Here is a 21,435-nt window from a genome sequence, read left to right as displayed (position 1 = left end):
ATTTTGTTATTCTCAGTATGTTCTTTTAATTGAGGTCACATTGGTTTATAAAATTGGTGATAAATTTCATTTGTACATTATTATTTTTCTGTCACCATATGTATGTGCCCCTTTACCCCTTATGCCCACCCCCCCCCCCCAACCCCCTTCCCCTCTGGTAACCAGTAGTCTGATCTCTTTGTCCGTGTATTTGTTTATCTTCCACATATGAGTGAAATCATACAGTGTTTGACTTTCTCTGTCTGGCTTATCTTGCTTAACATAATACCCTCAAATTCCATTGATGTTGTTGCAAATGGGATGATTTTTGTCTTTTTTCATGACTGAGTAGTAGTCCATTGTATATATATACCACATCTTCTTTATCCATTCATCAGTCGATGGGAACTTGGGTTGCTTCCACATCTTAGCTATTCTGAATAATGCTACGAAGAACATAGGGGTGCATAAGTCTCTTTGAACTGTTGATTTCAAGTTCTTTGGAGAAATACCCAGTAGTGGAATAGCTGGGTCGTATGGTATTTCGATTTTTAATTGTTTGAGAAATCTCCATACTGTTTTCAATAGCTGCTGCCCCAATTTGTATTCCCACCAGCAGTGTATGAGGGGTCCCTTTTCTCCACCACTTTTTCAACATTTGTTATTTTTTGTCTTGGTGATTATAGCCATTCTAACAGGTATAAGGTTTTATCTCAACGTAGTTTTGAGTTACATTTCCCTGATGACTGGTGATGTTGGACATCTTTCATTTGCCTGTGGCTATCTGTATATCTTCTTTGGAAAAATGTGTGTTCAGATCCTCAGCCCATTTTTTGATTCGGTTGTTTGTTTTTCTGTTGTTGAGTTGTGTGAATTCTTTTATATATTTTGGAGCTTAACCCTTTGTCAGATACATGATTTGTAAATATTTTCTTCCACTTGCTGGATTGTCTTTTCATTTTGTTCATGGTTCCTTTGCCTTGCCAAAGCTTTTTAGTTTGATGATGTCCCATTTGTTTATTTTTTCATTTGTTTCCCTTGCCTGAGTAGACATGGTATTTGAAAAGATCCTTCTAAGACTGATGTCAAAGAGCGTACTGCCTATATTTTCTTCCAGGAGCTTTATGGTTTCCAAGTCTTACATTCAAGTCTTTAATCCATTTTGAGTTAATTTTTGTGTATAGTGAAAGATAATGATCTAGTTTCATTCTTTTGCAAGTGGCTTTACAGTGTTCCCAACAGTATTTATTGAAGAGACTTTCCTTTCTTGGCTCTGAATTTTCCTCTTAGGACCACTTTTGCTGCATCCCATATGAGTGGGTCTGGTGTATTTTCATTTTCATTTGTCTCCATATATTCTTTGATTTCTCCTTTAATTTCTTCAATGATCCATTTGTTTGTTCAGTAGCCTGTTGTTTAGTCCACTTATTTGTGACTTTCCCAGCTTTTTTATTGTAGTTGATTTCTAGTTTCATAGCATTGTGGTCAGAAAAGGTGCTTGATATGATTTCGGTCCTCTTAAACTTATTGAGGCTTGCCCTGTTTCCCAAGATATGGTCTATCTTTGAGAATGTTCCATGTGCACTTGAGAAGAATGTGCAGTCTGCTAATTTGGGCTGGAGTGTTCTATTTATATCTATTAAGTCCATCTGGTCCAGTTTTTTGTTTAGTTTCACTGTTTCCTTGTTGACTTTCTGTCTGGTTGATCTATCCATTGATGAAAGTGGGCTGTTAAGTTCCCCTACTATTGTTGTGTTGCTATTAATGTCTCTTTTTAGGTCAATTAGTAGTTGCTTTATGTACTTTGGTGCCCCTGTGTTAGGTGCATATATATTTAGAAGTGTTATGTCATCATGGTGGAGTTTCCCTTTATCATTATATACTTCCCCTCTTTGTCTCTCATTGTCTTTTTTATCTTGAAGTCTACTTTGTCTGAGATAAGTATGGCAACATTTGCTTTCTTTTGTTTGCCATTAGCTGGCAGTATCACCTTCCATCCCTTCACTCTAAGCCTGTGTTTGTCTTTAGAGCTGAGATGTGTTTCCTGGAGGCAGCATATTGTTGTGTCTTATTTTTTAATCCATCCAGCCACTCTGTGTCTTTTGACTGGGGAATTCAATACATTTACATTTAGAGTGATTATTGATATATGAGGGCTAAATCCTGGGATTTTGTCTCTTGTTATTTGGTTGTTCTATATGTCTCTTGTTTCTCATCCTGTGTATTTCAGACTGCCAATTTAGTTTGGCGGCTCTCTATGATGGTTTTCTCATTATCATTTGTGTCTCTGCTCTGATTTTTTGTTTAGTGGTTACCATGAGGTTTGTGTAAAAGATCTTATAGATGAGATAGTCCATTTTCTGGTAGCCTCTTTTCCCCTTAGTCTAAGCAGTTTCCATACCTTTCCTCTTTCCCTTCTAAGTTGTTGTTACAACTTATTCCATTTTGTGTTAGGAGTTTGTGGTTAAAATGAAGTGATTATATTTATTTTTTATGTTTTCCTTCCCTTTATCTTTAGAGTTATAATTAAGTGTTTGTTAATCGGTTCTGATAGAGAGTTGCAATTTTCTGATTTTGTCTGCCTATTTAGTTCATTGCTCAAGGCTTTGTAACACCTTAGTTTTTTTTTTTTTCCCAGGTATCAGAGCCTCCTTGATCATGTCTTATAGGGTGGATCTTCTGCTGATGACCTCCCTTAACTTTTGTTTATCTGGGAAAGTTTTTGTTTCCCCATCATATTGGAAGGATATTTTTGTTGGATATAGTGTTCTTGGCTGAAAGTTTTTGCCTTTCAGATTTTTGAAAATGTCATTCTACTCTCTCCTAGCCTGTAAAGTTTCTGCTGAGAAATCTGCTGAAAATCTGATAGGTGCTCCTTTGTAGGTTATTTTCTTCTGTCTTGCCACCCTTAATATTTTTTGTTTTTTATTGCCTTTTGCAGTTTTACTAATACATGACTTGGAGAAGGTCTTTTTACATTGATGTAGTTAGGAGTTTTATTGGCTTCATTTACATGTAGTTCCAGCTCCTTCTCCAAATTTGGGAAATTCTCAGCTGTTATTTCTTTGAAGAAGCTCTCTGCTCCTTTCTCCCTCCCTTCTCCTCCTAGAATACCTATAGTCCTTATGCTGCATTTCTTAATTGATTTGGCTATTTCTCTGAAAATTTCTTCATTTCTTTTTAATCTTAGTTCTTCCTCCTCCTCCATCTGAAGCATTTCTATATTCCTGTCCTCTAGGTTGCTAATTCTATCCTCCATAAATCAGCTCTGTTATTTAAGGACTCCAGATTTTTCTTTATCTCATTCATTGTATTTTTCATCTCCAACTTTTCTGACTGGTTTTTCTTTATTGTTTCAATCTCTGTTGTGAAGAATTCCCTCCATATTAATTTTGATCCTGATTTCATTGAATTGTCTTTCTGAGTTCTCCTGTAACTCATTGAGTTTTTTTTTATGATAGCTATTTTGAATTTTCTGTCATTTAGATTGCAGAATTCTGTGCCTTCAGGATTGATTTCTGGGTGTTTGTCTTTTTCCTTCTGGTCTGAAGTATTAATATATTTCTTAATAGTACTTGATGGAGTGGATTTGTGTCATCGCATAGTGATAGTATCTGGTCACGGGTTCCACCTGCTGCCACTGAGATGGGGAGCAGAACTGTATATTCTGAGCCTGCCATGATCCCTGTCAGCTGTGCCTGTCCAAGCCTGGGCCACTCCTTGAGACAGCAGTGGTCCTCTGGGCTCTCCCACTGAATTGGAAAGCAATCACTTGGGGGCTCAGGACTGCCACCGCCTACTCCCACAGTCCCGCCAAGATACACAGCCCCTTTGGGGCTGCAGTGGTACTATGGGCATTTTTGGCAGCTGGAAGCTCATTTTCCTGGGTGTGCAGATCCACTGCTGTCTCCTACTAGGTTGCACCAGCTGTTGTGCTTGTTGAGTGAGGTGTCCCCACTGGGTCTGAGCCAGAGCCACTCCCTGGGACCATGGTGGGAATGTGGGCTCTCCCACTGGTCCAGAGAGCAGTCGCATGGGGGCTCAGGGCTGCTGCTGTCTGCTCCCACAGTCCTGCCAAGACGTGCTACCTTTTTCAGGACTGCAGTGGTTCTATGGGTGTTTGTGACAGTTTGAAGCTCACTTGCCTTGGTGTGTAGATCTGCCACTGTCTACTCCTAGGTCATACCAGCCAGTGTGCTTGGTGGGCGGGGCCTCCTCGCTGGGTCTGAGCCTGAGCTGCTCCCTGTGGACTGTGTGGCACTGTGGGCTCTCCCATCAGGTGGAGAAGTGATCACATGGGGGCTTAGGGCTGCTGTCACCTGTTCCCGCAGTTGCACCAAGGCTTGCTCCCACCCTTGAGGCTGCAGCTGTGCTGAGTGCTCCAGCCAGGAGAGCATTTGCATGCATGCACAGGGCTGCTGGGAGGCTGGAGAGTGCTCATCTATCTACCACCTCTCCGGGGGACAGTCCATCTACCTTCATATGTATAGCTGTGCGGGTCTCTCAGATTCCTGGTGTGCTCTGTGGGCATCCTCCACTGATGAATGAGTGTCCATTTAGTTGTAGTTAGAAGTGGGAGAGACAAAGGGAACAGCTCACTCTGCCATGTTGCTGACATCCTCAGTACTTTTTGTTTCCTACCTTGTGATCAGATTTATGGTACATAGGTTATGTATTTTTTTTTGAAATAAGCAAAATATTATATGAAAATGGGCATTTCTCTAGTTGGTACTCAGGCATTCTGATTGATATTAAGTGTTAAATAAAACTGATGCCATATTTAAAGCATATATGCACATATACATTGAGGTATGAACATTATTCATGATCACTTATTATTAAGGAAAATGATCTTAATTATTTGTCTAGTATGTTTCATAGGTTAATGCAAACTCTAATCATATCCCCTTAGACTCAATCACATGTGTGATTCGAGTTTTACAAAGCTGTAACTTGGAAGTAATATTTATATCTTATTGGAGTTTGTCATCTTATATCTCAAACTATTTTAAATCATCATTTTAAACTTTTAAAGTAATTATTAAAAATATAAAAAAGATTTATGTAATACCTGCCTCCAGAAATGAATTTAAGATGAAACTCATGACGCTTAAGCATAGAGGCCCCACCAGCACAGGTTCCTTTCAATCTCAGCATATTCTTCTCCCTGGATGTAGAGAGGAAATGTGGATTATGCTCTAGGTGGTGTTCCTGGGACTGTGAATGATTCTTGGTCACCAACATGTCCATGTCTACTCACGTTCCTGGTGAAAACCTGACCCTGATGGATCTTATTGTTCACCCAGACCTTAACTTTGACTCTGAAGGAGAAGATCTGAACAAATGTTATTCTCTCCCTGCCTGGACTGGAACTCTAAAGGTCTTGATTTTTGGTCACTTGTTCCCTCCCCCAATCAGGACCAGGTCACAAGGGGCAGAGAAGACCTGGCCAACTCCATTGGGTAAGTCCAAGGAGGACACAGCCAAGTCTATGGAGTAAGGCATACCCTGTGAGATCAGAGTGCTCAGATTCTCCAAGAGCTTGCCCACAGTGACCATAAAACTCCATAAAACTGTGGTTTATAGTGAACATAAAACAATATAGTAAATGTAAAACAACATAAAAAAACATACAAAACCCCCTGTGTGCTGAAGCTGGAAAAATCCTTCTAAGCTGTCAGTAACACAAAACAAATATCTATCAACCATTCCAGAGGAAAGACTGAATTATCTTTTTATTTAAAATGATATTCAAATCATTGCATAAAGAAGCAGAGAGAATGAACTAAAAAATGTAAGGAAAAAACTATTATAGAAGCATTATAGAAATAGTAATTAATGATAAAAATGATATGTTATTTTCTTGGATTTTGTTATGTTCATGGTATTTTTCAGCTTTTTAAAACTTTGAAATTTGTTATGACTCCCTTCCTCATTCTAAATATCTACTCACTTTCACATCTACTTTTGTAGATTAAATTTCCATTAAATTCCATTAAATTTCCATTGACTATATAGGTAATGATGACTTTTTCTACTAATATTTGTCACATACAAGTACATAGTTACTATCAACTATTTTTCACTTACTTATCATGCCATTAGTAGTGGGTTGAATGATGGCCTCCAAAAAGATATGTCCATGTTCTAATCCCTAATATCTGTGAATGCTACCTTATTTGGAAAATGGGTTTTTGCAACTGTAGTTAAGTTGATGATCTTGAAATGAGGCCATCCTCAATTTTCCAGATAGGCCCTAAATCCAATGACAAGAGAAACACGGAGAAGACAGAGGAAAGAGGAGGAGGCAATGTGACCATGGAGCAGACCACGGAGGAGGGGTGATGGGTACATAAGCCAAGGAAGGCCAGTAGCCACCAAAAGTTGGAAAAGGCAAAGAACCTAATCTCCCCTAAAGCCTTCAGAAGGAGACTGGCCATACTGACACTTTGATTTTGGACTTCCAGTTCTCAGAACTGGGAGAGAATAAACTTCTGTTGTTTTACGCCACCTGATTTGTGGTAATTTGTTACAGCAGCCACAGAAGATGAATACGCCTCTCACTTTATCACAAACGTCTTGTAATGTTATCATCAACGCACATTTTATTGTAGCAAAAACAAATGACCAGAAATTAGGTAAAGGAGGTGGCAATGGGGGCCAAGAGGAAGAAACAGAAGAAAAAATTTTGAAGACAGAGCAAAATTAGAAATTTATATTCATGAAACAGACAATTCAGATACGGTTTTCCTCTTCCTTTTGAATTTTGTCTGATATTGCGGTTTATTTTTTTCTATCTGTAGTGGGGAGAGAGTTAAAGAATAGACTTTATCAACCCTTGGTTGTGAATTAGAAAACAGGCAAGGATCACTACGGCAGTTCCAGGACCACAGTCGCAGAAGTTAAGAAGAGACAGTAACAAATCTTTTGAAACTTTTTAATTCCACAAGGATACAAATTATGTTTTAGCCTTATCAATAATCACCTAAGACTCATCTTTTTCTTAAATACAGGCTCAAAAGTATATCATTATAATAAGAGACTGTGAATTTTCTTTTGTCCTAGGTGGAGTATATTAATGCTACTGTTTACCTGAGTATATAAAGATCTTGTTTTTGTTCTTTTACATTGTATTTTAGAAAAATATTCACTTAAGTTAACTAACTTAAGTATGTTTTTACTTCTTTAGTTATACAAATGTTTTAATATAAACATACATAAGATGTAAATACTCATAACCTAATAGGTGAACAAGTTTTTTCATTAAATAGGGACAGTGATCTATACTTAAGAATTAAAGTAGTGTGACTATTAGAAAAGAGATATCAGTCATTTAAATGCATCTTAGGAAATATACTGAACTAATGTATATAGAAAGATTGTTTCAATTTCATCCAAGAAAATAATTCAACCTTTTATATTTAACAATGGCTTGCTATTTTGATGTTTCCATCTATTAAATTTTCATCTATCATCTTTGGAAAGTGTAGTCATTTTTCTTAAAAATTGATAAGCAACTCATGAATTGCATCTATTGAAAATCAGACTCATTGTTCTTTGTAAGAATAGAGATTATGTTCAATGTTATATTTAAAAAATCAGATTAAGTAGGAAGGATTGCTTTTTCTATCTTGTTTTGTGTTAGAGGACATTTTTTCTAAGGGGAATTTAATGTATTTTATAAATATTGGCCCAGTTTATATTGGTAGTCTCTGTCCATTGGAAAGACAGGTGGGAGATAAGGGGTTCTTTTCTTTTAGATTAATCTCCCCTTTTGCCCCATCCCAGTCTATCCTCTGAATCCAATTCTACTTATAAAAACTATAAATTGCTTCTCATTGTCCTCAAGGTAAGTGTGAGTTAACATTCATACATAAGGGTTAATTGACTCCTGCTACTGCCTCCCCTCTCCATCCTCTATCATTTTATATTCAAATTATACCGAACTTTAAGCCATGCTATTCTACATCTCTGTACATTTTTACAAGTATGGAGGGATTCTAAGTGAGATGCAAACATAATTTAATTTGTTTGGAAAACTGGTGAATTGGGCACTTTTTCTGTTCATTCAGAGCACTTTTGGAAGAACTTATCCTGAGGGAAAAAGAAAGATGAGTGTATTGTAATAAGTGAACCTTGGCCACAGAAGTGAAGAGCCAACCTTGAGTTCGACATGTTGCCCATCACTTGTTCAGCTCTCTCTTGGGCACATATCTGAAACCTGTTGGGCGCATGTCTGAAAGCTATGGAGACTAAGTAGGAGAGAGAGATAAAAATAGTTGTAAAGCACAGTTTCCCTGAAATCTATGTAAAACATTAGGACCCCAGCATCATTGCTTTGTGAATCTTCTCCCTGAGTGGAACAAAACAGAACTCCTACTGGGCTTTGCCATAGAACTCCCTAAACCTTGGATTATAAGAAGGTCCAGTGATAGCCTCCTGGGAAGTGTTGTTCCTGGGGTAGTATACTCTCTGCATCTGTTGATGCCAAAGAGACGATTCTAGGAACATACCTTTTCGTAAGTCCACATAAGGCACTTTGTGGGATCTCAGAAATATCTAGTTGTGGTGGTGTTGGTGTTGGAATTGGCAGGAAATGGACATTCTGAATTAATTTGTTGTTATGTGCTGTCAAGTTGGCTTTGACTCCTGGCAACGCTATGAATAAGTGATGTCCACGATGTGCTGTCCTCAACAGTTCTACTTCTTTAAACTCTTGCCTGTGGCTTCCTTTATGGAGTCAGTCCATCTCGTATTTTGTCTTCCTCTCTTCCTGCTGCCTTCCACTTTTCCCAGCATTACTGTCTTTTCCAAAGAATCCTGCCTTCTTTTAATGTGCCCAAAGGAGGACAGCCTCAGTTATATCATTTTTGCCTCCAGCGATAGCTGAGGCTTAATTTGCTCTAGGACCCACTTGTTCATGTTTCTGGCAGCCCAGGGTATCCATAGAGCTCTCTTCCAACACCATATTTCAAATGAATCCATTTTTTTTCCCATCAGCCTCCTTCACTGTCCAGGCTGCACACACGTGCATAGTAATTGGGAATACGAGAGTGTGGATAATCTCAACCTTTGTCTCTAATGACACTTCCTTACACTTGATGATCTTTCCTAATTCCTTCATTGCTGCCTTCCAAGTCTCCATCTTCTCTTGATTTCTTGGCTGCAGTATCCATTTAAGTTGATGACTGAACCAAGGAAAACAAAATCTTTAACAATTTCAATGTCTTCATAGTCCATGTTAAAGCTGTGTAGTTCTGTGGTCCTGATTTTTGTCTTCTTGATGTTCAAATGCGGTCCTGCTTTGGCACTTTCATCTTTCACTTTTGTCAGAAACTATTTCAAGTCATTGCTGCTTTCTGCTAGTAGGATGGTGTCATCTGCATATCTTAGATTGTTGATATTTCTTTCACCAGTTTTGACTCCTCCTTCTTCTGAGTCTAGCTCAGTTTTTTGTGTGATATGTTCTACGTACAGATTAAAGAGATAGAGAGATAAAATGCATGCTTGTCTGACACCTTTGGCTGGAGGAAACCAGTCTGTCTCTGCATATTCTGTCCTGACAGTGGCTTCTTGTCCACATCGCAGGTTACGCATCAAGACAATCAAGTGCTGAGGTCCGCCCATTTCTTTGGGAGCAGCCCGGAGCTTTTCATGATCCACGCAGTCAAAGGCTTTGCTGTAGTCTATAAAACAGGCTAACTTTCTTCTGAAATTCTTTGGAGCACTCCAGTAGCCAATGAATAATCACAATTAGATCTTGTGAGCCTCTCCCGTTTTGAAATCCACCCTGGACATCAGGCTTTTCTTGCTCCATATAAGTGACAAATAAAAATGGCAAGCAATAGGATATATTGGAGAATATGAGGAAGCCATTTGGTATAAACCTAGTTTGGCTTGACCTTGTCTTTCCAAAAGGGCCTGTGGCCGTTGAGCATGCATTGTATATCTGCTTTAGATTTTCCCTATGGCAAGAACAAAGGCCCTTGAGGTAAAGGTGCAATTTCCCTGCCCCTCCCAATCTTGGAGTCTCCTTAAGGATTAAGCATCTTTCCTTAGGCTAGGAACTGATTGCTGCACTCACCTGTGACCGCCCAGCTCCAGACAATAGACTTGCCTCCTGCTATGCCCACCAAGATAGCAGACCCACTACCTGCTGTGTCCATCAAGTGCTGTGCCGACAGGGCAATCTTGTGACTGTTGTGGGAGGGACATTTCAATCATATGTGAAACACCCTGTTTGGGGGTATATAACCACTCTGTACACCCCACTTCTTCGGTGCCCTTTCTTCCTTTGGGAAGAAAGGCCCCGGGCCATGGTCCTCAGATTTCAGCTCAGAATAAACTCACCCAAATTTTCATTTACAGATTGGTTATGGATTATTTTCGTCGACATAAGGTAAAACCCTGTGTTGCAGCATCTTGAGCATCTCTTTACTTAGCATGGGAAATCAGAGCAATGGTCCTATAGTTACTGCACTCCTTGGCATCTCCTTTCTTAAGAATTGGGATGTATATTGAACATTTCTAGTCTGTAGGCCATTGTTTTGTTTTTCATATTTATTGGCATATTCTTGTTAGGATTTTGACAAATTCAGTCTCTGTGGCTTCAAATAATTCTTTCAATACCCCATCTACTCCTGATAACTTATTTCTTCCCAGTATTTTCAGGGCAGCTTTCGTTTCACTTTCTAGAATTGTGGGTCTTCCTCATAGGAATCTTCTTCAAAGCAATGTCATCCTTTTGTCTCTTCTGTATAGATCTTCAGAATGCTGTTTCCCCCTTCCCTTTATTTTCTCTATCAGATCAGATAGTGTGCTTCTCTCTTGGTCGTCCAGCATTCCTAATCTAAGTTAAAATTTCCCTTTGATTTCTTAAATCTTCTGAAAGAAACTTCTTGTTCCTTCTTTTTCATTGTTTTCTTTTATCTCTTTGATTGGCTATTATAGTGGTTCTCTTTATCTCTACATGATAGTTGTGGAAAAACTGTGTTCAGAATTCTAACCTTACTTTTGTCACTTTTTACTTTTGCTTTTCATCTGTCCTTAGCAATTTTTGGTGTTTCTTCTGTCATCCATCTCAATTTTTCTTTTCTTTTTACTTCAGGCGTTGTCTTTCACATTCTTCCTTAATATTTCTGGGTTTCAGTTCATAGTTCTTCTGGTTCTTGGTCAATTAAATTTAACAATACAAATCTGCTTTTTACGTGAACTTTATATTCATTGGGAATTTTGTTTATGTTATATTTTGGCACTACAGTTCTTTTAGTGCTCTTCTTCAACTTTACTCTGATATTTGATATTAACAGTTTGTGGTCAGCACCACAATCTGCTCCTGGTCTTGTTTTGGCAGAGGGAATGCAGCTTCTCCATCTCCTGCATTAATGAATGGAATCTGAATTAATAGATTGAGAAGAGTTGCTAGAAAATTGAAACTGTTACTATAAATGTGACTTTTTATCAGTCAAGGTCCAGTCAGAAGACAGAAATCAAATTGATATTTTGAACAGGGCACTTTAATATAAATAATTATTACTTAGGCAAAAGGTGGTAAAGGGTAAAAGAAAACTTGAAGGTGCAACAGAGGTAGCAATTGCAGAAGACAGCTACCCTCTCTGTGACTGTGGGGTAAGTGGACCAGGAAGGAATTTAGGAATTTAGAGGAAGACCTCCTTAAGACTGAGATTAGACCTTAGCGGCGAGGGCATAGCTGCCCCAAGAATACACGGTTTGCCCCTGGAGTGAAGTACCCTGGTGCCTCCTCACAGGACCCTGAGACTGGCCTAGAGGTAGTGAATGCTGCAGAGAACTCTGTGGCAGTTGCTGTGCCCCAAGATTATCCCAGTCTCCTCCCTGCCACGTCTAAGCAGAAAAAAAGCGGAAGAAAAACTGTCACTTCGTCTTCTAGAGTTCCAGCCCCCTTAGCGCCCCCTATTGGCCAGCTGGCAAAAGAGACATAGTTTTTAGAGTCCTGGCTTTAGGATCTTAAAGTAGAGAAGGAAGTGGGGGTGTTTGGAACTAAGAGGCAATAGACGAATAACTGGTATACACTCATTTTTCCCGGAGACTGATGCCTGAGGAAAGAGAGGCACACATTTGGTCCAGGTCATTCCCAAATTCTACAATTTTATAAGGTCACCTTTCATACAATATCTGAATCCATGTTGCAGAACTTCTGTTTCTTCCCCAAGTACTTCAGACAATTCCTGTGGAGAGTTTATTATTTTCCCTGTTACCAGGCATTTCTTCTATTGCACGGTTGCATTGGTTCTCTAAGAGATCACCTCAGGTCATCTAATATCCTTTGTCTATACTTCTACAGTTTTCTCTGGACCACTTCTCTTCCCAAATAGACACATTTACTTCCTAGGGCACAGTTTACTCAAGACTGTTGTATTTAACAGACTTCACTGGAGACTTGGGTCTTTGAGGGGGGCCAAGAAATAGCACCTTATTCCCCACCCAGGTTATAAATAAACTGAGAAATAAGATAAAGGAGTCTCAGATGGAGGCAAAAATAAAGGTTAAGGTGGAGGTCATGGGCCTGTTAACAGACCCACAGAATTGAGCAGAATTTCCCACTACTAACAGATTGAGTGTTATCAGGCCTGGCATCCCCCATGGAAGCCTGACCAAGTTGAACTTTTGTCATGAAGGAGCTCTTCCAGTGGAGGACAAGTCGGAGAAGTGCTAAGCATTCTGGTTTATTCTTTGTAAACCTACCTATTTCAGGGAAGTCACTCTATCTGTGTCTCTGTGAGTAGAGACAGCAAAAGGCCAGAAATGTCACACTATTTCACCTCCTACATCACAGAAGAAAGTGTCAAGAGTAGGGAAAAAACACTCTTACCTATAACATATAGGTGAGAACAGGTTCTAACTTATAACTAGTATGAGACAGGATTGTACCGGATCCATTAACTACTGCCTTCAGAGGGCTACCCATTGGTTATCTCTTTTCAGCCTGTTCTGCTGCCATTTTGCATCAGATGGACTTAGCTGTTTCATATGCCCTTTTCCCATTTGCCCCACCATGTTCCAGGGTCTTCATGTGAGGTTGGCAGACAAGACAAAGGAAACAAACAAACAAACAAACAAATCAGTTAACATATAGTCTTCTTTTTTTCCCTTAAATATTTGTTTTGGGCAAAAAAAATTGTTTCTCAGTTCTCAAAGTAAAATGAAGAGCACAGTCTCTTCTTATGACTGGGTCTTTCAGAGAGAACTAGTAAAGTAAAAAAAAATTATCCCTCCTTTTCTTTCCTCCCACATATACCCTTAGACCTAAAAAGGGAGAAGAGGGGCAAAACTTTCACCACTCCACGTGCAGGTGACAGAGATGAAGCTATGGCAGGAGAGAAGGGTGGTTCTCATCAGTTCTTGCAAAGGAAGCAGTTCCATCAGCAGGTTGTAGCAGAAACAACAGCCACAGAATAGAAGTGAGCCCGTATTTTGTTATCTCTTGCTGTCCTGGAGAGAGGATCAGAGCAGGTATCATTTTGTGATCCTAACTAGGCATAATTAGGGCTCTTTTGGAGAGTGGCCTGGTGCTCAAGGGCTAAGAGATTCATGTACAAAAATAACCAATCCTCTCAAATCACATCACTAGCCAAATCATAATATAATAATTAATAAAAAGCATTTATGCCTAAATTCAGGCTACCCTACTATTAAAATTTTTCTTTATCTTATTTATAAATTAGGACCTACAGTCATCAACTGGTTTAGAGGAGAGTGTCTTGAAAAAAGAAAAACAGGTAAATGATGGAGGCCCTGGATGCAAAGGTACATTTTTTTTAGGGAATACTAGCAAATACTCTAAAGAAGAACTTTCTTCATAGTCACCATTTTACTATATATATATATCTATATATCTCCTCATTCTTATTAAATTGGGCATTCCAGGATATAACTTTGCTCCATCTTTATACAAAAAAAGCTCATGAAAATTCCTTCCCACCAAACAGAAGAATGTTATCGTTGGTGGTAATATCAGGACTCTAATTTAGTAACTTTGGAATCGTAAAACTTCATTGGATTTTGTTTTTAATTTATTTCTCTCTTTCTCTTTCTTTTAAAGGCTTCAGAGATCTCCGATCCTTTGGAGATTCCAGTGTCTTCCTTGCTTACACATTCCCTCTCACCTCTGTAGACAGAAAGCTTCTGAAGCACGTGTAGAGGTCAGTAGCAGATCAATTCTAACCCAGTCTTCTTTGAAAGCAAGTCCTGGAGGGCTCTTCATTGTACATGGGGTTTGTTTTGTTTTTAATTACCCAGATCAGATGTCACTTCATTCAGAAAAGGCTTTCCCACCCACCTCACTCAAGCTCCATATGGATTTGGTGATAATCTCCTCTGGGCTACCTCCATATTTTGCATGTGCTTCTGTTCCTGCAGTTGTCCACTGTCTCCCTATTAAGAGTTTCTCATGAGTTCTGGTATTCCAAGTGCCTAACACTATGCCTGGCACATATTAGGTACTTAATAAATTGTTGAATGAGTAGATACATTGAATGCTACTTTAAGGCCAGGACTATTTCTTCAAACATTACCTCAGTTAGGAAGTAGACATTTCCCCTCTTTAATAATCTTTATCTACTTTAGCTCCTATATTCCCCTTCTCAGATAGTCAAACCTTGATTTCCTCTTCTCAGTAGGCCCTATTCTGGAGCTGGTTTTGTTTTCTCCTTTCAGCTTCCTCTTGTTCCAAACTTAATTATTCGATATCCTAATCAATACAGTTTTGCTAAGTGAATGAATCTTACCTGATATACTCATTTATGTTGTTATATTAATGGCTAAATATATGTATCTTCCACTTCTATTTAAATGTTACCAAATTATGAAATTTCACTAGAAATTAAGTTTTTTAACTCAAAGATTTAACTCTATCATGGGAGGATTTTAGTCCCTGTGGTGGGCTTGCAGATCAGATTTTTGATGAGGGGATATTTTTCAGGTGTCCTCCCAAATCACATCTCCTAACTTCCTACAGTGACAGTCCTTCCAGAACTACCTCCAAACAAGTAAGTTGCTTTGGGCTCTAAGGGTACTCCAGGATAGGTAATGGCTCTCTGAAGAGAGGCCCATATGCTCCATTTTTGTCTCCTAACTCACTTCACTACTCCCATCTACATATGAGAATCCTTACATTTATCATGGAATATCACTGAACAGGAAAAGATTAGTGGTAACGGTTGCTGGAAAAGCCAGTCCAAAGCAATCATCAAGAAAGACTGCACTTTATGTTCTTTTTTGTTTTGCTTTATAATAACCCACAAAAAAATCAAACTAAAGTGAGGAAAGAATCTTGGCATAATACATTGTAGGCTGAGATCTACTGGTTTCACGCAGATTTCAGCTTTGTGCACTGAAAGAAGTAATTGGTTAAGAACTCTGTAGGCCTGCAGCAGTTATTGCCTCCCATTAAACAGTAGTACAGTTAACTAACTTATTCGCTAGTGGTTCAGTAAAACTGGGAATACAAATATGTGTCTATAAACCTACAAAACTTTCTCATCATTACTCTGTTGTGTTCACTAACTAGCTCTGAATTCCACCAATGCTCTGAGTGGTAAACACAACCTTTTTATTCTTTCATTTTATCGAAGGAGGAAACTAGCAAACACTGGTTAGAGAAATAGGGTCACCCTAGGAAAGTGGCAGTGCCATGTTGGGACAAGGCTTTTACAACTATTTAGTCCCTCTCTTCTGAAGAAAAGGAAGGAAAATCAGAAGCTCCATGTTCAAGTTCAAACACCAAAAGTTTTGCAAGGGGATCAAATATGTGATGAAGAGAAAGATTTTGAGACTATTACTGCCTTTTAAATAAAGAAAAATAAGTGAAAAAAAAGCTAAGATCTACTGGTTTCACACAGAAATCAGCTTTGTGCCCTGGAAGAAGTAATTGGTGGAGGAGAACTCTAGAGCCCTGAGGCACTTATTGCATTCCCATTAAATAACAGTACAGTTAACTAACATTAATTAGTGGGGTTTTCTTGAGTCCAAATTTTTATCTGTTAAACCTTGATTAAATTTAACAGAGCAAACACAGTCTTTTAACACTTGACCCACGTGAATGGAAGAGAACTTAGCATCAAATGACTAGGGGATGAGAATAACCACCCAGGCTTGTGAGCATCCCTTTGTAGGCAGATCTCACCATTGGGGTCTCCCGCCCCTCAGTCTGTGTATTGCTCTGGCGAGGACCAAGGTGAACCTCCACATTCTGTTATGCCTGAGATCCCACTGGTCAGAATTTCTTCCTCCTTAGTACATTTTTATGGCCCTAGTTTCTCTATTTTTATCCAGATTCCAGCAACTAGGTCCTTGAAGAACTTTTTCTGGAATTGATCATATTCTTTCTGTTTTAATGGCATACAAAACAGAAAAATTTTCCTCTTAGAAATTGCCTGACTCAATCTTATCACTCTGCACATTAGGCAATTGGAGAAGTTAAGCGGTTTTCTGTTTACATAGGTTGCTGAGACCAGAAGCCAGGTTTTGACTGAGATGGACCAGAGCCAGCACTTTTGTCTGCCTCTTGGTCCATTCATCTTTCCTTTACATCTTGCATTTTCTGACTAAAACCTGGAGTAAGTGGCTCCCTTGGTATCTGAGAATGCAGAAATCATTGAGATGCTCTTGGAAGTCTTTAGAGCTTACTTCCTTGGCAAAGGGAAAAATGAAGCTAAGTCTGATTGCTTATTTTTAAGTATTTACTAAATGGATTCTTGGCTGTGGGCATTGAAAAATATAAAACCATAATGGAGACCATAGCACACAACTTGGCATATTATATATTTATTTGAAAAAGAAAACAATGAAATTATTTACAAAGCTCAGAATAGCTATATTTGCTTAGCTGCAACTTGGAAGTGTTGCTAAAATTTGAGAGCATTTAAAAAATTTTCAACACATATTAAACAGGAACCAACAAAGTGTCAGGCACTGTGTTAAGTGCCTAAGATGCAATGATAAACTATGGACATGAGTCCTGCCTTCATTGCACTTACTGTCTAGTGAGGGATATAGGTAAGTAAGTGGGTAAGTAAGATATAGTGTGAAAATGAGCATCATAGGTGAAGTACAAGGCATGTGAGTACTTAGCAAGGGCATCTCTGGGGAGTCTGGCAAGTTTTGCTGGTAAAAGTGATATTTAAGCTGAGAAGTAAGGGATGAAGAGAAGTTAACCCAGTAAAAACAGGAGTTGGGTGGGGATGGATAAGTGTTGTAGGTAGAGGGAGTAGCAATTGGAAAAGTTCCAAATTAAAAGAGAAAATAATTTTTCAGGAACTGAGAGAAGTTCAGAATTGCTAAAATATGCCTCCTATAAACTTTCCTGTGCTATTTCTTTCTTTTTTAAAAAATTGTTTTATTGAGGTCATATTAGTTTGTAATATTGTGTAATTTCAGCTGTACATTGTTATATATCGGTTTCAATATAGACTGCATTGTGCTCCCACCAATAGTTTAGTTTTTATCCGTCACCATAAATATGTGCCCCTTTACTCCTTTCGTCTTCCCCTCTACTCGCTTCCCTCTCTGGTCAACCACTAATCTGTTCTCCTTATCCATGTATTTGTTTATCTTCCACAAATGAGTGAAATCACATGGTGTTTGTCTTTCTCTGTCTGGCTTATTTTGCCTAATGTAATATCCTCAGGTCCATCCAGGTTGTTGCAAATGGGACAATTTTGTCTGTTTTTATGGCTGAGTAGTATTCCATTGTGTGTGTGTGTGTGTATATATATATATATATATATATATATATATACCACATCTCCTTTGTCCATTCATCAGTCGATGGGCACGTGGGTTGCTTCCACATCTTGTCTATTGTGAATAATGCTGAAATGAACATAAGGGTGCATAAATCTCGATGTATTGTTGATTTCATGTTCTTTGGAAAAATACCCAGTGCTGGGATAGCTGGATTGTATGGTATTTCTATTTTTAACTTTTGAGAAATCTTCATACTATTTTCCATGGTGGCTGCCCAGTTTACATTCCCACCAGCAGTGTATGAGGGTTCCCTTTTCTCCATGTCCTCTTCAACATTTGTTATTTTTTGTCTTGTTAATTGCAGCCATTCTGACAGGTGTAAGGTGATATCTCATTGTAGTTTTGATTTGCATTTCCATAATAATTAGTGATGTTGAACATCTTTTCATGTGCCTGTTGGCCATCTGTATATCTTTTTGGGAAAATATCTCTTTGGATCCTCTGCCCATTTTTTTATCAGGTTGTTTGTTTTTTTGTTGTTGAGTTGTTTGATTTCTTTATATATTTTGGAAACTAACCCCTTGTCAGATAGACGATTTGCAAATATTTTCTCCAAGTTGGTGGGTTGTCTTTTCATTTTGTTCATGGTTTCCTTTGTTTTGCAGAAGCTTTTTAGTCTGGTGTAGTCTCATGTGTTTATTTTTTCTTTTGTTTCCCTTGCCTGAGTAGACGTGATATCTGAAAAGATTCTGCTAAGACTGATGTCGGAGTATCCTGCCTATATTTTCTTCTAGGAGTTTTATAGTTTCAGGTCTTACATTCAAGACTTTAATCTATTTTGAGTTAGTTTTTGTGGATGGTATAAGATAATGGTCTACTTTTGTTCTTTTGGAAGTAGCTTTACAGTTTTCCCAACAGCATTTATTGAAGAGACTTTCCTTTCTCCATTGTATGTTTTTGGCTCCTCTGTTGAAGATTAGTTGTCCATAGATGTGTGGTTTTATTTCTGGGCTTTCAATTCTGTTCTGTTGATCTGTGTGTCTGTTTATGTGCCAGTACCATGCTGTTTTGATTGCTGTAGCTTTGTAGTATATTTTGAAGTCAGGGATTGGGATGCCTCTGGCTTTGTTCTTTTTACTCGGGATTGCTTTGGCTATTTGGGGTCTTTTGTTGTTCCATATAAATTTTAGAATTCACTGTTCTAGAAATTCATTAGGATTCTGATTGGGATTGCATTGAATCTGCAGATTGCTGTAGGTAATGTGGACATTTTAACTATGTTTGTTTTTCCAATCTGTGAGCAAGGAATGTTTTTTCGTTTCTTTATGTCTTCTTTGATTTATTTCCATGATATCTTATAGTTTTCAGCTCTTTCATCTCTTGGTTAAATTTATTCCTAGATATTTTATTCTTTTTGTTGTGATTGTAAATGGGTTTGTATTCTTGACTTCTCTTTCTGCTAGTTCACTATTATTGTATAGAAATGCCACTGATTTTTGTAGGTTGATTTTGTACTCTGCAACTTTGCTGTAGTTGTTGATTATTTCTTATAGAATTCTGATGGATTCTTTAGGGTTTTCTATATGGAGAATCATGGTGTCCATGAACAGCTGAGTTTTACTTCTTCCTTTCCAGTTTGGATACATTTGATTTCTTTTTCTTGCCTAATTGCTCTGGCCAAAATCTCCAGTACTATGTTGAATAAGAGTGGTGAGAGTGGGCACCCTTGTCTTGTTCCTGTTCTCAGAGAGATGGCTTTCAGTTTTTCACCATTAAATATGATTTTGGCTGTGAATTTGTCATATATGGCCTTTCTTATGTTGAGTTACTTTCCTTCTATACCCATTTTATTGAGAGTTTTTATCATAAATGGCTGTTGGATCTTGTCAAATGCTTTCTCTGCATCTATTGAGATGATCATGTGATTCTCATTTTGTTAATGTGGTCTATCACATTGATCGATTTGCAGATGTTGAACCATCCCTGTGTCCACAGTATAAATCCCACTTGATCATGGTGTATGATCCTTTTAATGTATTTGGTTTGCCAATATTTTGTTGAGGATTTTTGCATCTATGTTCATCAGTGACATTGGCCTGTAATTTTCCTTCTTTGTGTTGTTCTTGCTGATTTTGGTATGGGGGTAATATTGGCCTCATAGAATGAGTTAGGAAGCATTTCGTCTTCTTCAACTTTTTGGAATAGTTTGGGAAGGATATATATTAAATCTTCTTTGAATGTTTGGTAGAATTCTCCAGAGAAACCATCTGGTCCAGGACTTTTGTTTTTTAGGGGGTTTTTGATTACTGTTTTAATTTCTTTACTTGTGACTGGTCTATTCAGATTATCTATTTTTTCTTGATTCAGTTTTGGAAGGTTGTATGAATCTAAGAATATATCCATTTCTTCTAGGTTTTCCAATTTGTTGACATAGTTTTTCACCATATTCTCTTATAGACCTTTGTATTTCTGTGGTATCCATTGTAATTTCTCCTCTTTCATTTCTAATTTTATCTATTTGAGCCTTTTCTCTCTTTTCTTAGTGAGTCAGGCTAAGGTTTTGTCAATTTTGTTTATCTTCTTGGAGAACCAGTTCTTAGTTTCATTGATCCTTTCTACTGTTTTTTACTTCTCTATTTCATTTATTTCTGTGCTAATTTTTATTTTTCTCCTTCTTCTGACTTTGGGCTTTGTTCTTTTCCTAGTTCTGTTAGGTGTAGATTAAGATTTCTTACTTGAGATTTTTGTTTGTTTGTTGAGGTAGGCCTGAATGGCTATAAATTTTCCTCTTAGTACCACTTTTGCTGTATCCCATTAGAGTTGGTATGTTTTGTTTTCATTTTCATTTGTTTACAGGTACTTTTTGATTTCTCCTTTGACTTCTTCATTGATCCATTGGTTGTTCAGTAGCGTGTTGTTTAGTCCACGTATTCGTGATTTCCCAGTTTTTTTTATTGTAGTTGATTTCTAGTTTCATAGCATTGTGGTCTTAGAAGGTGCTTGATATGATTTAAATCTTCTTAAATTTATTGAGGCTTGCCCTGTTTCCCACCATATGGTCTATCTTTGAGAATGTTCCATATGCACTTGAGAAGAATGTGTATTTTGCTGTTTTTGGATGAAATGTTCTATATATACCTATTAAGTCTATCTGGTCTGTTATTTCACTTAAGGTTGTGGTTTCCTTGTTGACTTTCTATCTGGCTGATCTATCCATTGATGCAAGTGGAGTGTTGAAGTTCCCTACTATTGTTGTGTTGCTGTCAGTTTCTCCTTTTAGTTCTGTTAGTACTTACTTTATATACTTTGTTACTCCTTTGTTAAATTCATATATATTCATAAGTGTTATATCCTCCTGGTGAAATGTCCCTTTTATCATTATATAATGCCTCTCTTTTTCTCTCATTGTCCTTTTTTATCTTGAAGTCTGTTTGTCTAAGTATGGCAACACCTACTTTCTTTTGCTTGCCATTCGCTTGGAGTATCGTCTTCCATCTCTTCACTCTGAGCCCATGTTTGTCTTTAGAGCTGATTCTTGGGTCTTTTTTTTTAATCTGTCCAGCCAACCTGTGCCTTTTGATTGGAGAATTCAATCCATTTACATTTATGGTGATTATTAATATATGAGGGCTTGATACTGCCATTTTTTTCTCTTGTTTTCCAGTTCTATATTTACATTGTTTCTCTTGCTTTGTATTTCTGAGTGCCTTTTCAGTTTGGTGGTTTTTTGAG

The 21,435-nt window shown here is 38.0% G+C and overlaps 1 long non-coding RNA gene across 2 annotated transcripts in view; it reads left to right on the top strand.

Moving 5' to 3' along the window:
• Positions 1–21,435, top strand: part of LOC111767863 (uncharacterized) — a 784,370-nt gene that overhangs the window by 64,571 nt on the left and 698,364 nt on the right. Inside the window, exons 2-3 of one of the 2 annotated variants that reach the window (XR_011425154.1) lie at positions 14,060–14,159; positions 14,939–15,005. This is a non-coding gene — a long non-coding RNA (uncharacterized lncRNA). The remainder of the gene's footprint in view (positions 1–14,059; positions 14,160–14,938; positions 15,006–21,435) is intronic. The other variant, XR_011425153.1, reaches the window with a different exon arrangement.

This window comes from Equus caballus, chromosome 14, assembly GCF_041296265.1.
Source record: "Equus caballus isolate H_3958 breed thoroughbred chromosome 14, TB-T2T, whole genome shotgun sequence".
Taxonomy (NCBI): Eukaryota; Metazoa; Chordata; class Mammalia; order Perissodactyla; family Equidae; genus Equus; species Equus caballus.
The sequence above is the reverse complement of the archived record's forward strand: the minus strand, read 5'-3'. Positions and strand labels throughout refer to the sequence as shown.